Genomic DNA, 15,192 nt, shown 5'->3' on the forward strand with positions numbered 1-15,192 from the left:
TTCTGGCCTGTGTGTCTGCTTTGATAAATAATTTCAGTTCCATGTGAGCTCCCATGACATAGATGAATGAAATGGAGTTTATACTGTTGACTGCGCAGACTTAAATTAGAAGTTGCAATAAAAGCTTCAGGCCAAAAATGGGGCTGAAAAACCCCCCCAGACGTTGGGTTGGGGAGGGAGTTCAGAATCGGAGTCTGGTTCTGAATTTCGCAAGTGAATTTTATCTCTGTAGTGGCTGGATCCCCCACAAACTTCAGGGTGTTTTAAATCTGGATCCAGAATTTTTAGATGTTGCTCCATACAGATTATCATATCAATATTAACAGAAATATATAATCATCAAATTGTTCAGCCTGAGGAGTCGTCTCTCTGAAATATACATGAAATGCTATACTTTAGAATGCAGTAGTTCTCAGCTTGTTTTTCCAAGAAAGCGTTCTTGTGGTTAGAGCTGGTAAACTGAAAGTAATGACTTTTGGGTCCTCAGGGGAAGTAGTTTACACCTCCCATGTCTAAATTTGCAATATGCAGGATGAGTATAACTACTTCATTGGGCTTGGGTTAATGAACTCAAATGCTTATACAATTCTGTGAGAGCTGCAGATGCAAAGTGCTACAGGAGGGCAAATACAGGAGGTGATCCGTTCTTGATGGTTTTTCATGAGCAAAGGAACGGACTCCACATACCCACAACAGAACCTGCTTTGTGAGCTCTTCTCAGTCGGTATGCCTAGTGACTCAGAGCAGTGAAGCATGTAACCCTTTCTGTCCATCAGAAGAGAGTGAAAGAAACCACAAGATGATCAGAAACACTCGGAATGGAAGAAGGAAACATCTACTCTAGCAGGTTTTGTTTCCTTAGTTCCGCTTCAAGTGAAAGTAAAGCATAAAGAACAGCTGCCTTAACCATGGTTTGGGTTCACATTGACTGGGTATACCATTACTGTCACTACACCTTTTCTCCTTTCATTTCTTCAGAGGGAGTGAGGTTGTGGGTACGTCTACACTGCAATGTAAACCCAGGGTTAGTAGAACCTGATTTAGCAGACCCGGGTTTGTTAAGCTAGGGCTTGAGCGTCAACTCTAGTTTGTAACCCCGAGTTAGGAATTGTTAAACCCCGGGTCCCAACCTGCAGCTCCAGTGTCTACACTGCATTATGTGGCCTGAGTCCAACCATTCATATCCCAGACTTCCCAGCACCCTCCTAAAATGTGGCCACTCTAGCCCTTTGTTCATGGCTCACTGTGAGAAAACTTGACTGTCCACCAAACTCGACTATCCAGAAGACAAAGAAAGTCAGTCTATGAGATTGTGGGATACTTTTGGCAGACCCCAAGAGTATGAGTCCAGTGGGGCTGGGTCTACACGGCAAAGCAATAAGGTTTGAACCCTGGATCCCAGCTTGACTCGGGCTTTGACACTCCACCCTGGGTCCAAGCCCTGGATTAGCATGGTTTGTGTGTAGAGAGAAGGGAGGTTTGGCTTGAGCCTGAGTACAAACCCTGGGCTTACATTGCAATGTAGACATACCCCAACATATCTCAGTAGATGAGAGAAATATTTATGAGGGGGTTATATTTCCGCATCTTCTCTCTTGTAAATGACACCCCATTTTATTTAGACTTTAAAGAGAAAATAAAACTTGGCCTCTCTCACCAGAAATGTAGGCATAAGGAAATATATATGGGATTAATAAGACTAAGGATGTGATTGCCCTTCTTTCTTTAATGCATTATGCTTTTTGGCATTTTGAATCATAACTTAAAACTTAACATTCAGCTGACCTTCCTAACAGCCTGTTGAATTATTTCTCCTTACGAACCCTTTGCCATCTTCAGTCTTTGATTGATGAAAGCCGTTCCTTTGCTCTTCCATACTTTGGTTCAGGAAGTGCTTGAACTTTTTCAGGTGAGCCTTCAGTTTCGACGCTGTTCTCAGAGCTCCCAAAAGGTGATAAAAACTTTCTTTAATTAAACCAGAGTTTTTAGCTCTAGTTATTACACATGTGCTGTGTTTCCTGGGTTTTCTAGTCCAGAAAAAAATAACTTTGGGCAAGGTCTTCAGCTGTGGTCAAGGGAAGCGGACATAGAGGTGGAATACCTTTCATCCTAGGGCTTCTCTGTGCTGGCTCTGTACCTGATACTGGTTAGAGCACTGCTATGCTACCTGATGATCACCATACAGAATGGAGACTTGGCAAGAGCCAAATCTACTGAGCCTAGGGTAGATTTGTACTGCCAGAGCAGAGAAAAGAGGCCAGAGCATGGCACAGAATTGGGGCATTTATGGGTTATAGGCCAGATTCATAAAGGTATTTAGGCATCTAAAGGTGTAGGTAGGAGCCTGTGTAGTGCAATTTGCAAAAGCACGTAAGCAGGTTAGGTGCTTAACTCTGTTTGACTTCAATAAATAATTTATCCTTTGTAAATCTGACCCTATAAAGAGGATCAGGCAATGGAGCAATTATGCCAGGAGGTAACCAGCCTTTGAAGTGATTTAACAGGAGGGTACACAGGACACATTCACTTTTGACATACCAGAACCGTATTACATCATTTCTGAATGAACATACCAACCCCAAATCTCAGATATAATGACCCTTAACACTGTGGGGAGTTTTAAAGCCAGGTCCAGATCTAAACTTTGCAGCTTAAACTCATCCCTGCTCAAAACAACGCACCTCAACTTTATTCAGAAACAGATGGAACTCAGCTGTTTGGCTGCTGCACTCTCTTTGAACCCAGAAAGGGAAAGTAAGACTGAGAGGGAGCAAAGGAGAATGTTGGAATGGCCCCCTGAAAAATAGAAATGCTACATTTTTCTCAGATGTAATCAAAATGCTCCTAAACATCTCTTGCAGTTACCAAATTCTGAACCAAAACAGATTGGGCCAGATTATCAAAATTTCTCAGTGTTAGATTTCCATTTGCTTGGCACCCCTAATTGGAGCCAGGTTCTCAAAAGTGTTCAGCTCCCAGCTGTTCCCATCATGACACTTAAGGACAGAATTTTCAAAACAGTGAGCATTCCATGTGCTGTGGTGTTCTGAAAATAATGGTCATAGTGTATTGCCTGGACTGTCCTCCTAATTGAGCGCTACCATGTTTCAAATGCTATTGGAATCTTTTACTATAAAGAACAAGTGTTAAGGTGATCTGAAGGAAAATTCATTTTAAATAACTCTAAAGGTTTAAAATATTGCTGACACTTGTCTTCCTGCTTAGCCTACAGCCTCTTCTCATCTTGGTTTTGCATGTTATTTCTTTTCTTTTCTTTTCTTTTCTTTTCTTTTCTTTTCTTTTCTATCCAAGCAGTGACTGAGAGGTATAGATTCCAGGTGCATGAGCCACGAGAATTTTCCTGGTTGAGATTCAGAAATTTATAGCCTGCGGCAGAGGGGAAAAAAAAACATGAGAGAGAAATGAAAAAATAAAGTGGTCTCTACCACCTGCCATTTAATGATCACTTCCACAGATAAGGCTGTTTTAAGGTGCATTCCAGACATATGGGACCTGCCCAGACTTAGCTCAAAAGTAAAGGGGGACTTAAAATTAACCAAAAAAAAAAAAAAAAAAAAACCAGGAGGGAAGCAGAAAATATCCAACCTTATTGTAAAGCTCTTTCCTTGCTGTATTTTCTTACCGTTCCAATTCTAAACACCTTTTAAACACATAAGCACACACACACACACCCTAATCTAGCTGACAGCTGTCACTGGAGGTTAAATGTACATGATCCAAGACAAATCAAAAACTAACAAAAGAAGCTGTTGGCAAGAGGCACATGGAGTCTGGAGGATTTCACACCCTGTTAGTGGTAGTTGCAGGTACATTTGGCTTGTATATCAAAAGCTAAATTAATAACAATTACACCCACACACTCTCTTGGGGTGGGAATGCTCCCTATAGCAGCTTCCCCCCACCCCAGGAAAAAAAAACTTTAGCATTATACCTGGTAGAGCAATAATGAACACATGGGATCTGATCCTAATCTCACACCAGTTTGACAAGGATGTGACTTCACTGACTTCAGTGGAGTTACTCTGGATTTGACACCATTGTAACAGCAAGCCAAGTCACAACCTTCAGAGATGCCAGCCTGGCTAGAGTGGAAGGGTGGGTACTTCTCGGGGGGGTGCTAGACTTTTTACAATTAGGTTTTCCCTATTTTCTCATGAGTGTGAGCCTCCTTCAAAAGTGGTAGGAGTGATGCTTTTAAAGTTTCTGTGAGATGCTGATGATGGCACAATAAATTTTAGTCTCTGGGGCCTGGGGAATGTTTCTCTTCTTGACAGATACAGTATAAAGCTTCTAATTCATTTGGATTTGCCCCACTGAAAACTGAAGATAGAACAATGGGCAATTGTTACAGCACCTTAGGAAAATGTTGGTTCAATAAAATGGAATTGCGCAGTAAAAATGCATCATAAAGCTCCTAAATTTCAGCCCCCACTTGTCATGAAAACTCCAAGCAAATTTGGTCTCTGTTGGATTGTAAAAATCAAGTGGTAGGCACCAGCTTCTGATGCAAAAATCAGAACATAGCTCTGCAGGACAGAAATATTAGTTTGAATCTTAGAGAGCTGCTTTTTCCTCCCCCCCCCCCCCCCCCCCGCACTCAAGGATAGTTAATTTCAATAATTTACCAGAGATTTTCTACTTTAATTCCTGCCTCCCAAAACTTCCTAAAATGAGTATTGCGGAGACGGTTAATAAGAGCAATAATATCTGCTTGTCAGATCATGTACTGTGCTTGTATGAATGCTAAACCAAACTGGAGGAAAGAATTTAAACAGTAGCTACAATCCTATTTCTAACACCTCCTCTGCAGTTATGATAAATGTGCTCTGTTTAATTAAATAAAAACCCCACCTTCTAATTTATTTTAATCAAAATTTGTTTTTGCTCCTAAGGACCTTATTAAAGTTTGACTGTGTTTAGATCTGTATAACACTCTGTAATCAAACAATGAAGACAAGCAATTCAGTGTGAATATGAATAACAGAGAGTGAGGGCTGTCTCTGTGCTGCTTCTGCGTGCATGCACATTGTCTTCTAGACAGGCAATGGGTCCTTATGGAGCTCAGTGGTAGGCAGTAGATACTAACAATATCACTGACAATAACTCAGATTTCTTTACCTGGATCTGTTGCATACACACTCTAACAACGGAAGCCATAGAAATCTCTATAAATAAATCAGTTCCTATCATAGTTCCCTCCCACAAACTTTGCAATTACTTTATTCCCTTCTTCATGCCCAACGTTGCAACCACCTGGACTTGCTACCTAAAGCCCTTATCTTGCAGCTGGCTTCTGGGCAGAGAGTTGGTTGCAAGATCAGGGTGTGGGAAAGCAGAGGGGACTCCTTTTGGAAGTGAAAACTACAAGGGTCCCTTAATTGACGGCAAGACTCGCTGGTGAACAATATGAGGCACTCCCTTTGTTCAGCTCAAGTGCTGAATACACACAGGCCCTGATTCAGGCCAGGTGTACAATAAAAAATTTAATTGACCTAGCTATGTCTCCCAGGGCTGTGAAAATATTCACACCTTGTATGATGTCGTTAGGTCAACCTATCGGTGGAAGAATTCTTCTGTCAACCTAGCTATCGCCTCTCGGAGAGGATTGATGGAAAAGCCCCTTCCATCAATGTAGGAAGTGTCTGTGCTACCACGTGACAGCGGCAGAGCTACAGCGCTGTAGCAGCTGTAGTGTAGACATAGCCTCAGCAAAGCATATACAGAGTGCTTAACTTCCAGCACTTAATCTCATCCCTATTCAGCAAAGCACTTAAGTATGGGCTTAATAATAAGTATGTGCCTAAGTGCTTTGCTGAATTGGGTCCTTGTCTCACAGGGCTCTCAAATAGATTCTGGGCCAAGGAGTGAGGCTGGGAACGAAAGATAGGTCCCTGTGTGGCAATATAGAACATTTGTGACAATCGCCATTGTGTTTGACAGCGGGGATATCTACAGCTTGTGCTAAACAGCCAGGCTCACAGGCTACAAGCTGTAATTCACTGTGGGTCAGGCCCAGAGGGGCACACGTAGCATAAACTGACTAGAGCATTACACATTTTCTTAGGTAACAGGGCAGGCCTAAGAATGTGGCTGGTTTTCTTAATTTTATGAGTCTTTAATTCTACCCTCAGACTTGTCAGTGCAATTTCCATTGACCTGAATATAAAAATTCCAGGGGTCAGAGAAAGATTTAGATGCCATGCTGAGGTTCTTTATAGAAAATGTAAGCCCAACTATTTCATGATTCAGTCCTTTTAAAATACCCTACAACAATAAGGAGAAGATACAGGCAGCCACAGCCACTAATGCTATATTACTGCCTCAATATTCAGCATGGAAAGTAATGAAATTGCAGAATTTACAAAGCATATAAATCTCTGATGCCATTTAGTGCTCTCCTCCCGGCATGTTACCCTCAATAATAGATGATCTCCCCGTACAAATAACTTGCTTTAAAATTAAACCCTTGTAAGTTTTCTTCTGCCCTCGAGTGAAAGAACTTTATTTCGGCTGCGTCTGTTGAAGCCTGCAGTGAAGGGAACTAAAAAAATCCATCATCCTCTACTGCGGCTTTGAACAATTGTAAATGCTCATTTGGGCGAAACTCACCGCTGTGCCAGGCCAATGAACCAATTAAGTCCCAGGTAAGCCCTCGAAATAGGGGCTAAATAGGGCTAAAGTGCTGTATAGGCCTTGGGTTGGACCTTTGCAGGGGTGTGAATTTCATCCCTTAAAACACTGTATTCATGTCTGAGTTGCCTCTCCTTAAGAAAAATATAACTGAGATTTCAAATTCCCTTCAGGACAGAATTTCTTGCATATGCAGTGCGGTCTACTGGGTAGAGCACTGGAGTGGTACTCAGGACATGTGTTGTATTTCTGACTCTGCTGTTGGCCTGCCAGGTGACTTAGGGCAAGGCACTGACTAGCTCTGTGCCTCAGTTTCCCCATTTGTTGGGAGAACGATACTGATCTCTTCAGTAAAGTGCTTTGAGCTCTATTAATGAATAGTGAATGAAGAGCTAGGTATTATTTATTTATTTTATTTAATTAATGTATTACAATTCATGTTCGTTAAAGTAGGAATGCCTTTGTATGAAGCACCAGGTAATAACCACTTTCAGAGGCCGAGCATCAGACTTCATGACAGTCTGATCCTCTTTGGCAACGTCTGTGTTCCCTAGATAAAAATCCCATATCTACACTATTAATTTTGGAACCTCAGCCAGACCATGACAATCTGGGGAGGGTTACTGTTGATTAAAAACATAGGATGGGATTTTCAAAAGTGCCTAGTGTTGGCCCAACTGTTGGCCTAACTGTTTCCATTGGTGCTAAGCTCCAATTGGCTTCAAAGGAAGCAGAGGAAGGTGTGAAGGAGCACATTTTAAAACCTCACCTTATTTTTAAAATGTTTTTAGAGTCTCTTGAATTGCACTTTGTGTTGCAGACTTAGACTCCGCTGAGATTGCCATCTGAAACCATAAACTGGCCCAGGCTCCCTTGAAACTTAACCTCAATTTTAATCAAACTTCAGGCCCAACTTCTCAAACATTTGCAAATAGGTTTCATTGGGCGTGGGCTGCTTTGGCAATGCAAAGTAGCCTTAAGTAGTTTTAAGTTAATGTGTGTCACAGAGCAGACAGAGAACATCACTGAATAGTGACTGGACTGAGTGTGTAGAAAAAGTTGTTTTGCCTAGTTTGAGGTTGCATCATAGAACACAGCTCTCAGCATGTCTGGGAACTGAAATTCCCTGAGAATGGAGTAAATCTGTGTAGGAAAACGGTGTGTCTTTTTTTTCTTTTTTTTTTTTTTGCACATCCCCAATCCAGTCCAAATCATGTGATATTATTTTTTCATTTATCTTTGGTGAGTGTTTTCCAATTCCCTTGGGGGGGCATCTTCCATTGCCAATTCCTCCTCCTCTTTTTGTGGTTATATAAATAATTGCAACATAACACTGTCATTGGAAGGAGGAGGTGTTCCAGCCTGGGAGGAGCTAGTGAAAGCAATTGGGTAACATGGGCAGCTCTGTGTGAGATCCCCCTGTTGGGCCATCAGGTCCATAGTTTTGTCTGTGATGTTGGTAATATTTGCACTGATAGATCTACTATTTGCACCCATCCCAATACATCATGAGGATACAGGCATCTCTCCTGAGTCATGTCTGCATCCACTTCCCCTTCATCCACTATCACACATTAACGAGCACCTTTCAAAGAAGCAAGAATAACTTTCATGCTGAGACCCCAACAAGCCTCCGCCTGCACAGAACCTTCTGCAATAAAATAATAATAAAAAGCCATTGCCTCATTTTGATGTGGAGATGGATGATCTTTCATTGCATTTGCCTGTAGGGCCCAGCTTCTATCTCTTTTCAAATAAGAAGAAAGAATCTTCTTTCTCTCTCTCTCTCTCTATATATATATATAAAGTGACAATTTGTAATAAACTCCTATATGAACTGCTGAGGGGAACTGCCCTCATACCTATAGGTGATGACTTTTCAGATAGCTGTAGCCATAACATTTTAGCTTTATCCTTTTCCTGGTGCCAGGTTCTGATTTCTGTTCACTTGGTGAATGTAAAGCAGGAATAACTGAAATCAGTAGAGTTGCTCTACATTTACACCAGTGTAATGGAGATCAGAATCTGGCCCTTGATCCCTCTCAAGGTGCAGTAGTGGTTTAGCCAATTGGTAGAGATTCTAGGTGTTTGTTATTGTTCATTATTATTTCTATTAGAGTAGCATCTAGCAGCCCCAGCCAAGATCAGGCACCGTGCAGTAGATGCTGTACAAAGACACAACTCCTGCCCTGAAGAGCTTATCGTTTATATTGACATGACAGACAAAGGAAGGGAGAAAGGTGCATTACCATTCTCCATTTTATAGAAGGGGAACTGAGGCATAGATCTGAAATCAATGTGAGTGTGATTTTCTGAGGTCACCCAGGACAGAGCAGAGCTGGAACTCAAACCTGGAGCTGCTGGGTTCTAGTTTAGATGCATAATCACAAGAGAAGCGTTCCTTTTCTAGATGCCGTGTTTCTTTATTTCCTTGTCACGCTCTCCTTGAACACTCACTCCACTTACACATTCTGGCTCTGAATCTCCTTTTAAATTATTGCTATTCCAAAAGCTCACATTCTGACAGATGATAGTTTGGTGCCTGTTGGGTCCATGGGCATAAGGCAGCCGTGCCCTCTTATTCCAGAGCTGAGTATGTTTCTGTTTCTCTGTTCAACTTTTAATACAACATCAAAATGCATCTTGATTCTGAATCTCAGAGCTTATCTCAATGTGATTCCCTCCCCATCTCCTTGAGTCTTTCAGTGGATGTGGCCAGCAATGGAGAGGTCTGAATTTTATTACAAATGAATGTGGAATTCAAATAAGGATCCAAATGGAAAATATATCTATAAATAGATTAGAAGACCTGAGCTGAGGCAAGTTTCTTCCCCTCAGGGCCAAAGGAAATGTTGATTTACAAAGGTGTCCTATCACTTTGGAGCTGACAGTTTTAAACACAATCTTTTATTTTAGAGAAATATCCAAATCAATTCAAAATGAGCTGCAGCCCAGATAATGGTCAGGCTATCTCTTTTAGCCATTTCCCTATCTCAGTGCCTTGTATGGCTTACTGCCTATTTAGTCCATTCCCATTCGACTCATGGAAGTCTCCCGGTAATTACTTAGCCCCATCGAATTCCCCCAGGTCTCAAAATGCAAAACAATTCTTTGTGAGACAAAGATTATTTTTTACCACGAGCTTTAACAGGAATAAGAAAAATATTAAAATGATGTGATAGAAGATAGAATTTTAGTGCTGAGCCATTTTTTCTGCAGACTTCAGCATGCGCTGTATAAGTAGAGAGCTGGGTTCTGCATGCACTTATAACAGGTGGAAATGGAGAGTAACTGTACTGAAGTCAAGGGCCAGATCCTCAGCTGGTGTATATCAGCATAGCTGCACTGAACTCAACAGTTATGTTAATTTACACGATCTGAGGAGCTAGCCCAGGGAGAAGTATCAAGCCCGGGAAGTTTTAGAACCCAGGGATGCTAGGAAGCCTATGTATTTCATCTCCTCATTTGAACCATCTGTTTCTCTTTCTTATTCCTTTCTTTTTCCTTCCTTCCTTCCTGAGGTGCATAGGACATCCACCCATCTCCACCATTTATTTCAGTCTTGTGCTGTGTCACGTTGATGGATTTGGCTTCTTTATTGTTCTGCATAATGTTTGTCTAGACTGCCCTCTTTTTCTCTTCCCAAGTGCATATTAGCACCTGCAGGGGAAATTGTGTTGGTGTCATATTTAAAGTCAATCCTAAATATGCCCATCCGCCTTCTCTTACCATGTTTGATGCTTTAGGTTGGTTTGCTTATCTTAGACTTTATGAGGTTGCAAGAAACTCTGTCCAATGGACTCTCAAGATCTTCCACAGGCATTTACTTTGAAATAAGCTGATCTTCTTATCAATTTTCATGATAGATTTCCATGACTGTACTCCATAATGGAGGACAGACATGATGCTGGTGTTAAACATGTGTATTTTTGTATCAGGGCCAATCATGCTACTTTTCCAAATATTTTCAAGTTTATGAAAGTTATTTGTGGCTTTTGATATTTGTTGCTTTACATCTAGCATGGTCTCACCAACATTACACATCTCATTCCCTGGAGAGGTAAAATGACTTACTACTAGAAGTATTTCACTGTCTACTCTGAGGGTTATTTTGGGATAGGGATAGTGATAGCCATATATTTTATCTTCCCTTTGATGATGAACAAACCAACTTGTTTTGCTGTCTGCCAAAACTTGGGTCTTTTCTTCCATTAAGTGATGTGCTGAATTCAGCAGGACAATCTCATCAGCAAAAATGAGGTCATCCGATTGTGCTTAATCATTCGTCCATAAAATTCCTTAGTTGCCTTCTGTGGTTACTTTCCTTAAGACATAGTCAATGACCAGTGCAAATAATAGTGGGGACATGATACACTCTTGCTCTTTCTCCAGTTGTCACTGCAAACCATTGGCTGATGTTGTCACCATCATTGACCCCACATTCAGCATTATCATCCAGATGCTTGATTATTCTAATGATGTTGGCTGTTATTCCATAATATTCCAAAGATTGTCTCTGTGTAGGCAGTCAGAAACATTCTGGAAATCTATAACATTTAACACATGAGGTGATTGCCACTCCACACTTTGTTCTGTAATATGTTTGAGACCAACAATATGGTCTGCATAGGAACTCAGCGGTTTGAAATCTGTTAATTCCTGCTTAAGTGGAGATCTATTTTCATCTGTTTACCCTATGCAAATTTTCCTCTTTAACCTGAGCAAGGATTTGAAACTCACTGTCTTTCAGTGAAAGGCAAGTGCACAATTCCATTACCCCAAACCTTTTAGATTCCCCGCATCTTCATTGTCGCATGGACCAGTCTTCTATGTGAAAAATCTTCTCAAGTTCCATTAAGGTGATGTTCACCCCTATGCAGAAGGCCAGCATAGCCTGGGAATCAGTTAAGACCTATCATGAGGGCATAAATAATGCACAATGGTGGATTTCACAAAATGAATAAAACATCACATAACTGAATGTGGTCACCAACATATAAGCTTTGACTACCAATGATGATAATACCTAGCTCTCATATAGCTCTGCGTTTAAACTGATAAATTACTTTCCATGCATTATGTCATTCTATCATGCTATGAAATATTTGAACAACCCAATCAAGATCAGGGCCCCATTGTGCTGTGCCTTGTATCTATACATGTCTCTATCCCGAAGAGCTCTACTGTGTGTTAGACAAAGAGCAGGAGAGGCCACAGAGAGGGGAAGTGACTTGTCAAAGGTCACATAACAAATCAGTGGCTGAGCTGTGACTAAATCCCAGGTCATCTGACTCCCAATCCTTTGGCCTATCCACTAGACCAGTGGTCTCCAAAGTGGGGTGCGTGCACCCCAGGAGGTGCGCAAGAGGATCCTTGGGGGTGCGCGGCAGGAGGAGCACTTTATTATTTTTTTTTGGCTTTGTTCGAGCGGCTTTTTTTTTATTTTATTTTTTGTTTCAGCAGCTCGGGCGGGAGTCCAAGGTAGAGCTGGCGCGGCAGGGGGTGCGTGCTCAAAATTTTTTTACTCATAGGGGTGCGCGATCAAAAAAGTTTGGAGACCACTGCACTAGACCAGGGTTTCCCAACCTTTTTGATACCAGGGACCAGCTTGCTGCCTTCCTAAACTGTTTCAGGAAGAGCTCAAGGACCGATGCCAGTCCATGGACCCATCATTGAGAGACATTGCACTAGACTGTGCTATCTTGCATTGCTGTGATGATCACTCATATGTCCCTATAGGTGTGCATGAGCCTCTATAATCAGTCAAAAGTGGCAGACAGAGAACAGGGTCTCTGCCTGGAATGGGGGTACTACAAGATACAAATGTGAACGAAGGCATGTGGAGAAGGGGGATTGCCGATATTTTTAACAGGATGACAGGGATGGTACATCAACAGAGAAGCTGTCTCAGGCATGAGAGATGGGAGATGAACAGGGGCGGCTCCAGGCACCAGAGCAGCACGCGCGTGCCTGGGGCGGCAAGCCGTGGGGGGCAGCCTGCCGGTCCCTGTGAGGGTGGCAGTCAGTCTGCCTTCGGCGGCATGCCTGCAGGAGGTCCGCCAGTCCCGGGGATTCGGTGGCAATTTGGTGGCGGGTACGCCGAAGCCGCGGGACCGGCAGGCCTCCCACAGAAACGCCGCCGAATCGGCGTGACCAGCGGACTGCCCGTAGGCGCGCCGCCAAAGCTGCCTGATTGCCGTGCTTGGGGCGGCAAAACACATAGAGTCGCCCCTGGAGATGAACAAAGGTGAAAAGTCACAAGGAAGCTGTCAGGGCAGGAGAGAGAGTCCTGGACAGACCAGAGAGGAGCGTGGGTGGAGAGGAGGGCTGAAGTATAGGTGGGATTTGGAAATGTGGAGTGCCTGCAAAGTAAAGGCAAAAGCTTGACTTTTCTATGGAAGGAAGGGAACCCAGTGCCAAGGATTCAGGGAATGGAGGAGCCAGGGCAACCTCAAAGGAAGAGCTATGGATCTCCACATTAGTCAAGTGCTCAGAATTATGGGAGATGGTGGGGAGGACATAACCTAGGAAGCTTGAACCTAAGATTTAGAGGAGAGTACAGTTGACTCCTGATCCTACCCTAAGGACTGATCCCTCCAGAAAAGGGTTTTCATGTATGATCAGACAGCACTTTGAAGGTGCAGGGCGCTGTCTTATTCATGCAATGAAAAACAGGGCTCCTGTCCAATGTCTTCACTGCTTTTGGCTTGCAGGAGCCTTCATTTGTCACCGAAGAAAGGAATTTCAATATTTTATGAAAAGCATTTTAATGTGAGGAAAGCTTTTGGTGAATGCCAGTCTAATTTAACCGTGATTTAATGTCCTTTTTCATTGACTTGTTAAATTACGCCTCTCCATCACCTGCCCTATGGATCTCCCTGCTTTTCATCTCACAAGTCCCATCACTTATTAATTCTCACATAATACATGGTACAGGCAGAAAAGCATAAAGCATCCTGTTCAGAAATGATTTACTAGCCTCTTGGTTTTGAAGCAACATAAGAATGAGCAGACACTTTATGAGCTTCCACTGTGTGTGTTTTCTTTGTAAAGAAATATAAAGCAATGAGTCTGAACGTATGGCTTTTTCAGGCAGCATGCTGTCAGAACAATGCCATGCTGTAGCAGTGCTCTGGTGTTGCCACTCTACAGATGCCGTATGATGAAGGTTAGAGAAGCACAGTAAGGCAGAGCTAGCACTGAAATTGTGAGCAAGAATGGCCTCATGTTCTTTATGATAATAGACATCACATCCATGGGAATGCTGGTGGGGTTTGCTTAGAGAGGAAGGACTACAAAAAAGCAAGGACAAAGACCATGTTTTTTTGTTTTACCAACAGGCCCAATCAGGAGCTTTACGGGATTGTTAGTCTCTCTATAGACTGGCCATGAGGAACATTAGATTCCCATGGTGTTAGCACACGCCAGGCATCAGAGGCCTTCATGTGGGAACAAGGAAACCATTATTCATTCCACTCTGGAATGAATGAGCATCTGGTGGCACATTTTAAATTTCCGTGAAGGCCAAAGGGGAAAACAAAATCCCAGCTCCAATTCATCTCTTGTCAGCTCAGCATGTGAAGATTGGAAGGAGATCTGAAGAGAGATCTGTGGAACTGAACCATTTTATGCTTACTCTCTGCATCCATCTATCTACTGCTCCCAGCATTCTTCCCTACCAACCCCAGGTTTGCGATGAAATATGCAAAGATGAATTCCCCTGTTAATGGAGAGACTCTGTACCAGATTCCTCATGGACATTGTGTTCTTGAAATTCACTCACTGGAGAACTTCAGATGAAAGCCATGCTGCAGTTAGGTGGCATGCATGATCTCCTTGAGTAATGGCTAATACATTATTACACCCAGATTTATGTGTGTGTGTTAATTACATATGTAGTAATATAGTTAATATACTATAAATCCATCCTTCTTGACTTACATTGACTTACACTCACTGTTTATGATTATCTTGGGGCCCATCAGTTATGAGAGGCTAGGGGAAGAGGTTGTCTGTAGTAACAAAGGATTACAATTGTTTGGTAGAGAAGGAGCGGCATTATCTGTACCTCAAAATTATTGCTTTATCTAAGAACAAGAGATGGGCAAACCAGTTTGGAGAAAATAAGAGCCCTCTGAGCTTCTGTCTGCCCATTTTTAGAACTGAATTTGAGCCAGACTTTATTTTTACTCATTTGGATAGATCACCCTGTGGCGGGAGGCACTGCGGCACGTTACCAGACCTCATTCTTAATGCTGCTTGATTGTATGTGTACAAGGGAAGCCACTGGGCCTTACAGGCAGAAAAAGAGATGGGGATGGGAGGAAAGGATACAGGCACTGAGTAGGAAGCACCACAACAATGGGGCCCTGGCTCAGTCCCGACTTAGTCTTTAGTGAGATAATACTCTCATTCAAGGTAATGCTTGAGTAAGGATCAGGCAAACTCTGAGTGGGAGCTGAAAAGAGACATTAACATGTATTTATTTTTCACAGCAGAGAAGTAAAGAGCAAAAGGGTCTGTAAAGAATCATATGGCAAA

The sequence above is a fragment of the Malaclemys terrapin genome, chromosome 4, assembly GCF_027887155.1.
Source record: "Malaclemys terrapin pileata isolate rMalTer1 chromosome 4, rMalTer1.hap1, whole genome shotgun sequence".
NCBI lineage: Eukaryota > Metazoa > Chordata > Testudines > Emydidae > Malaclemys > Malaclemys terrapin.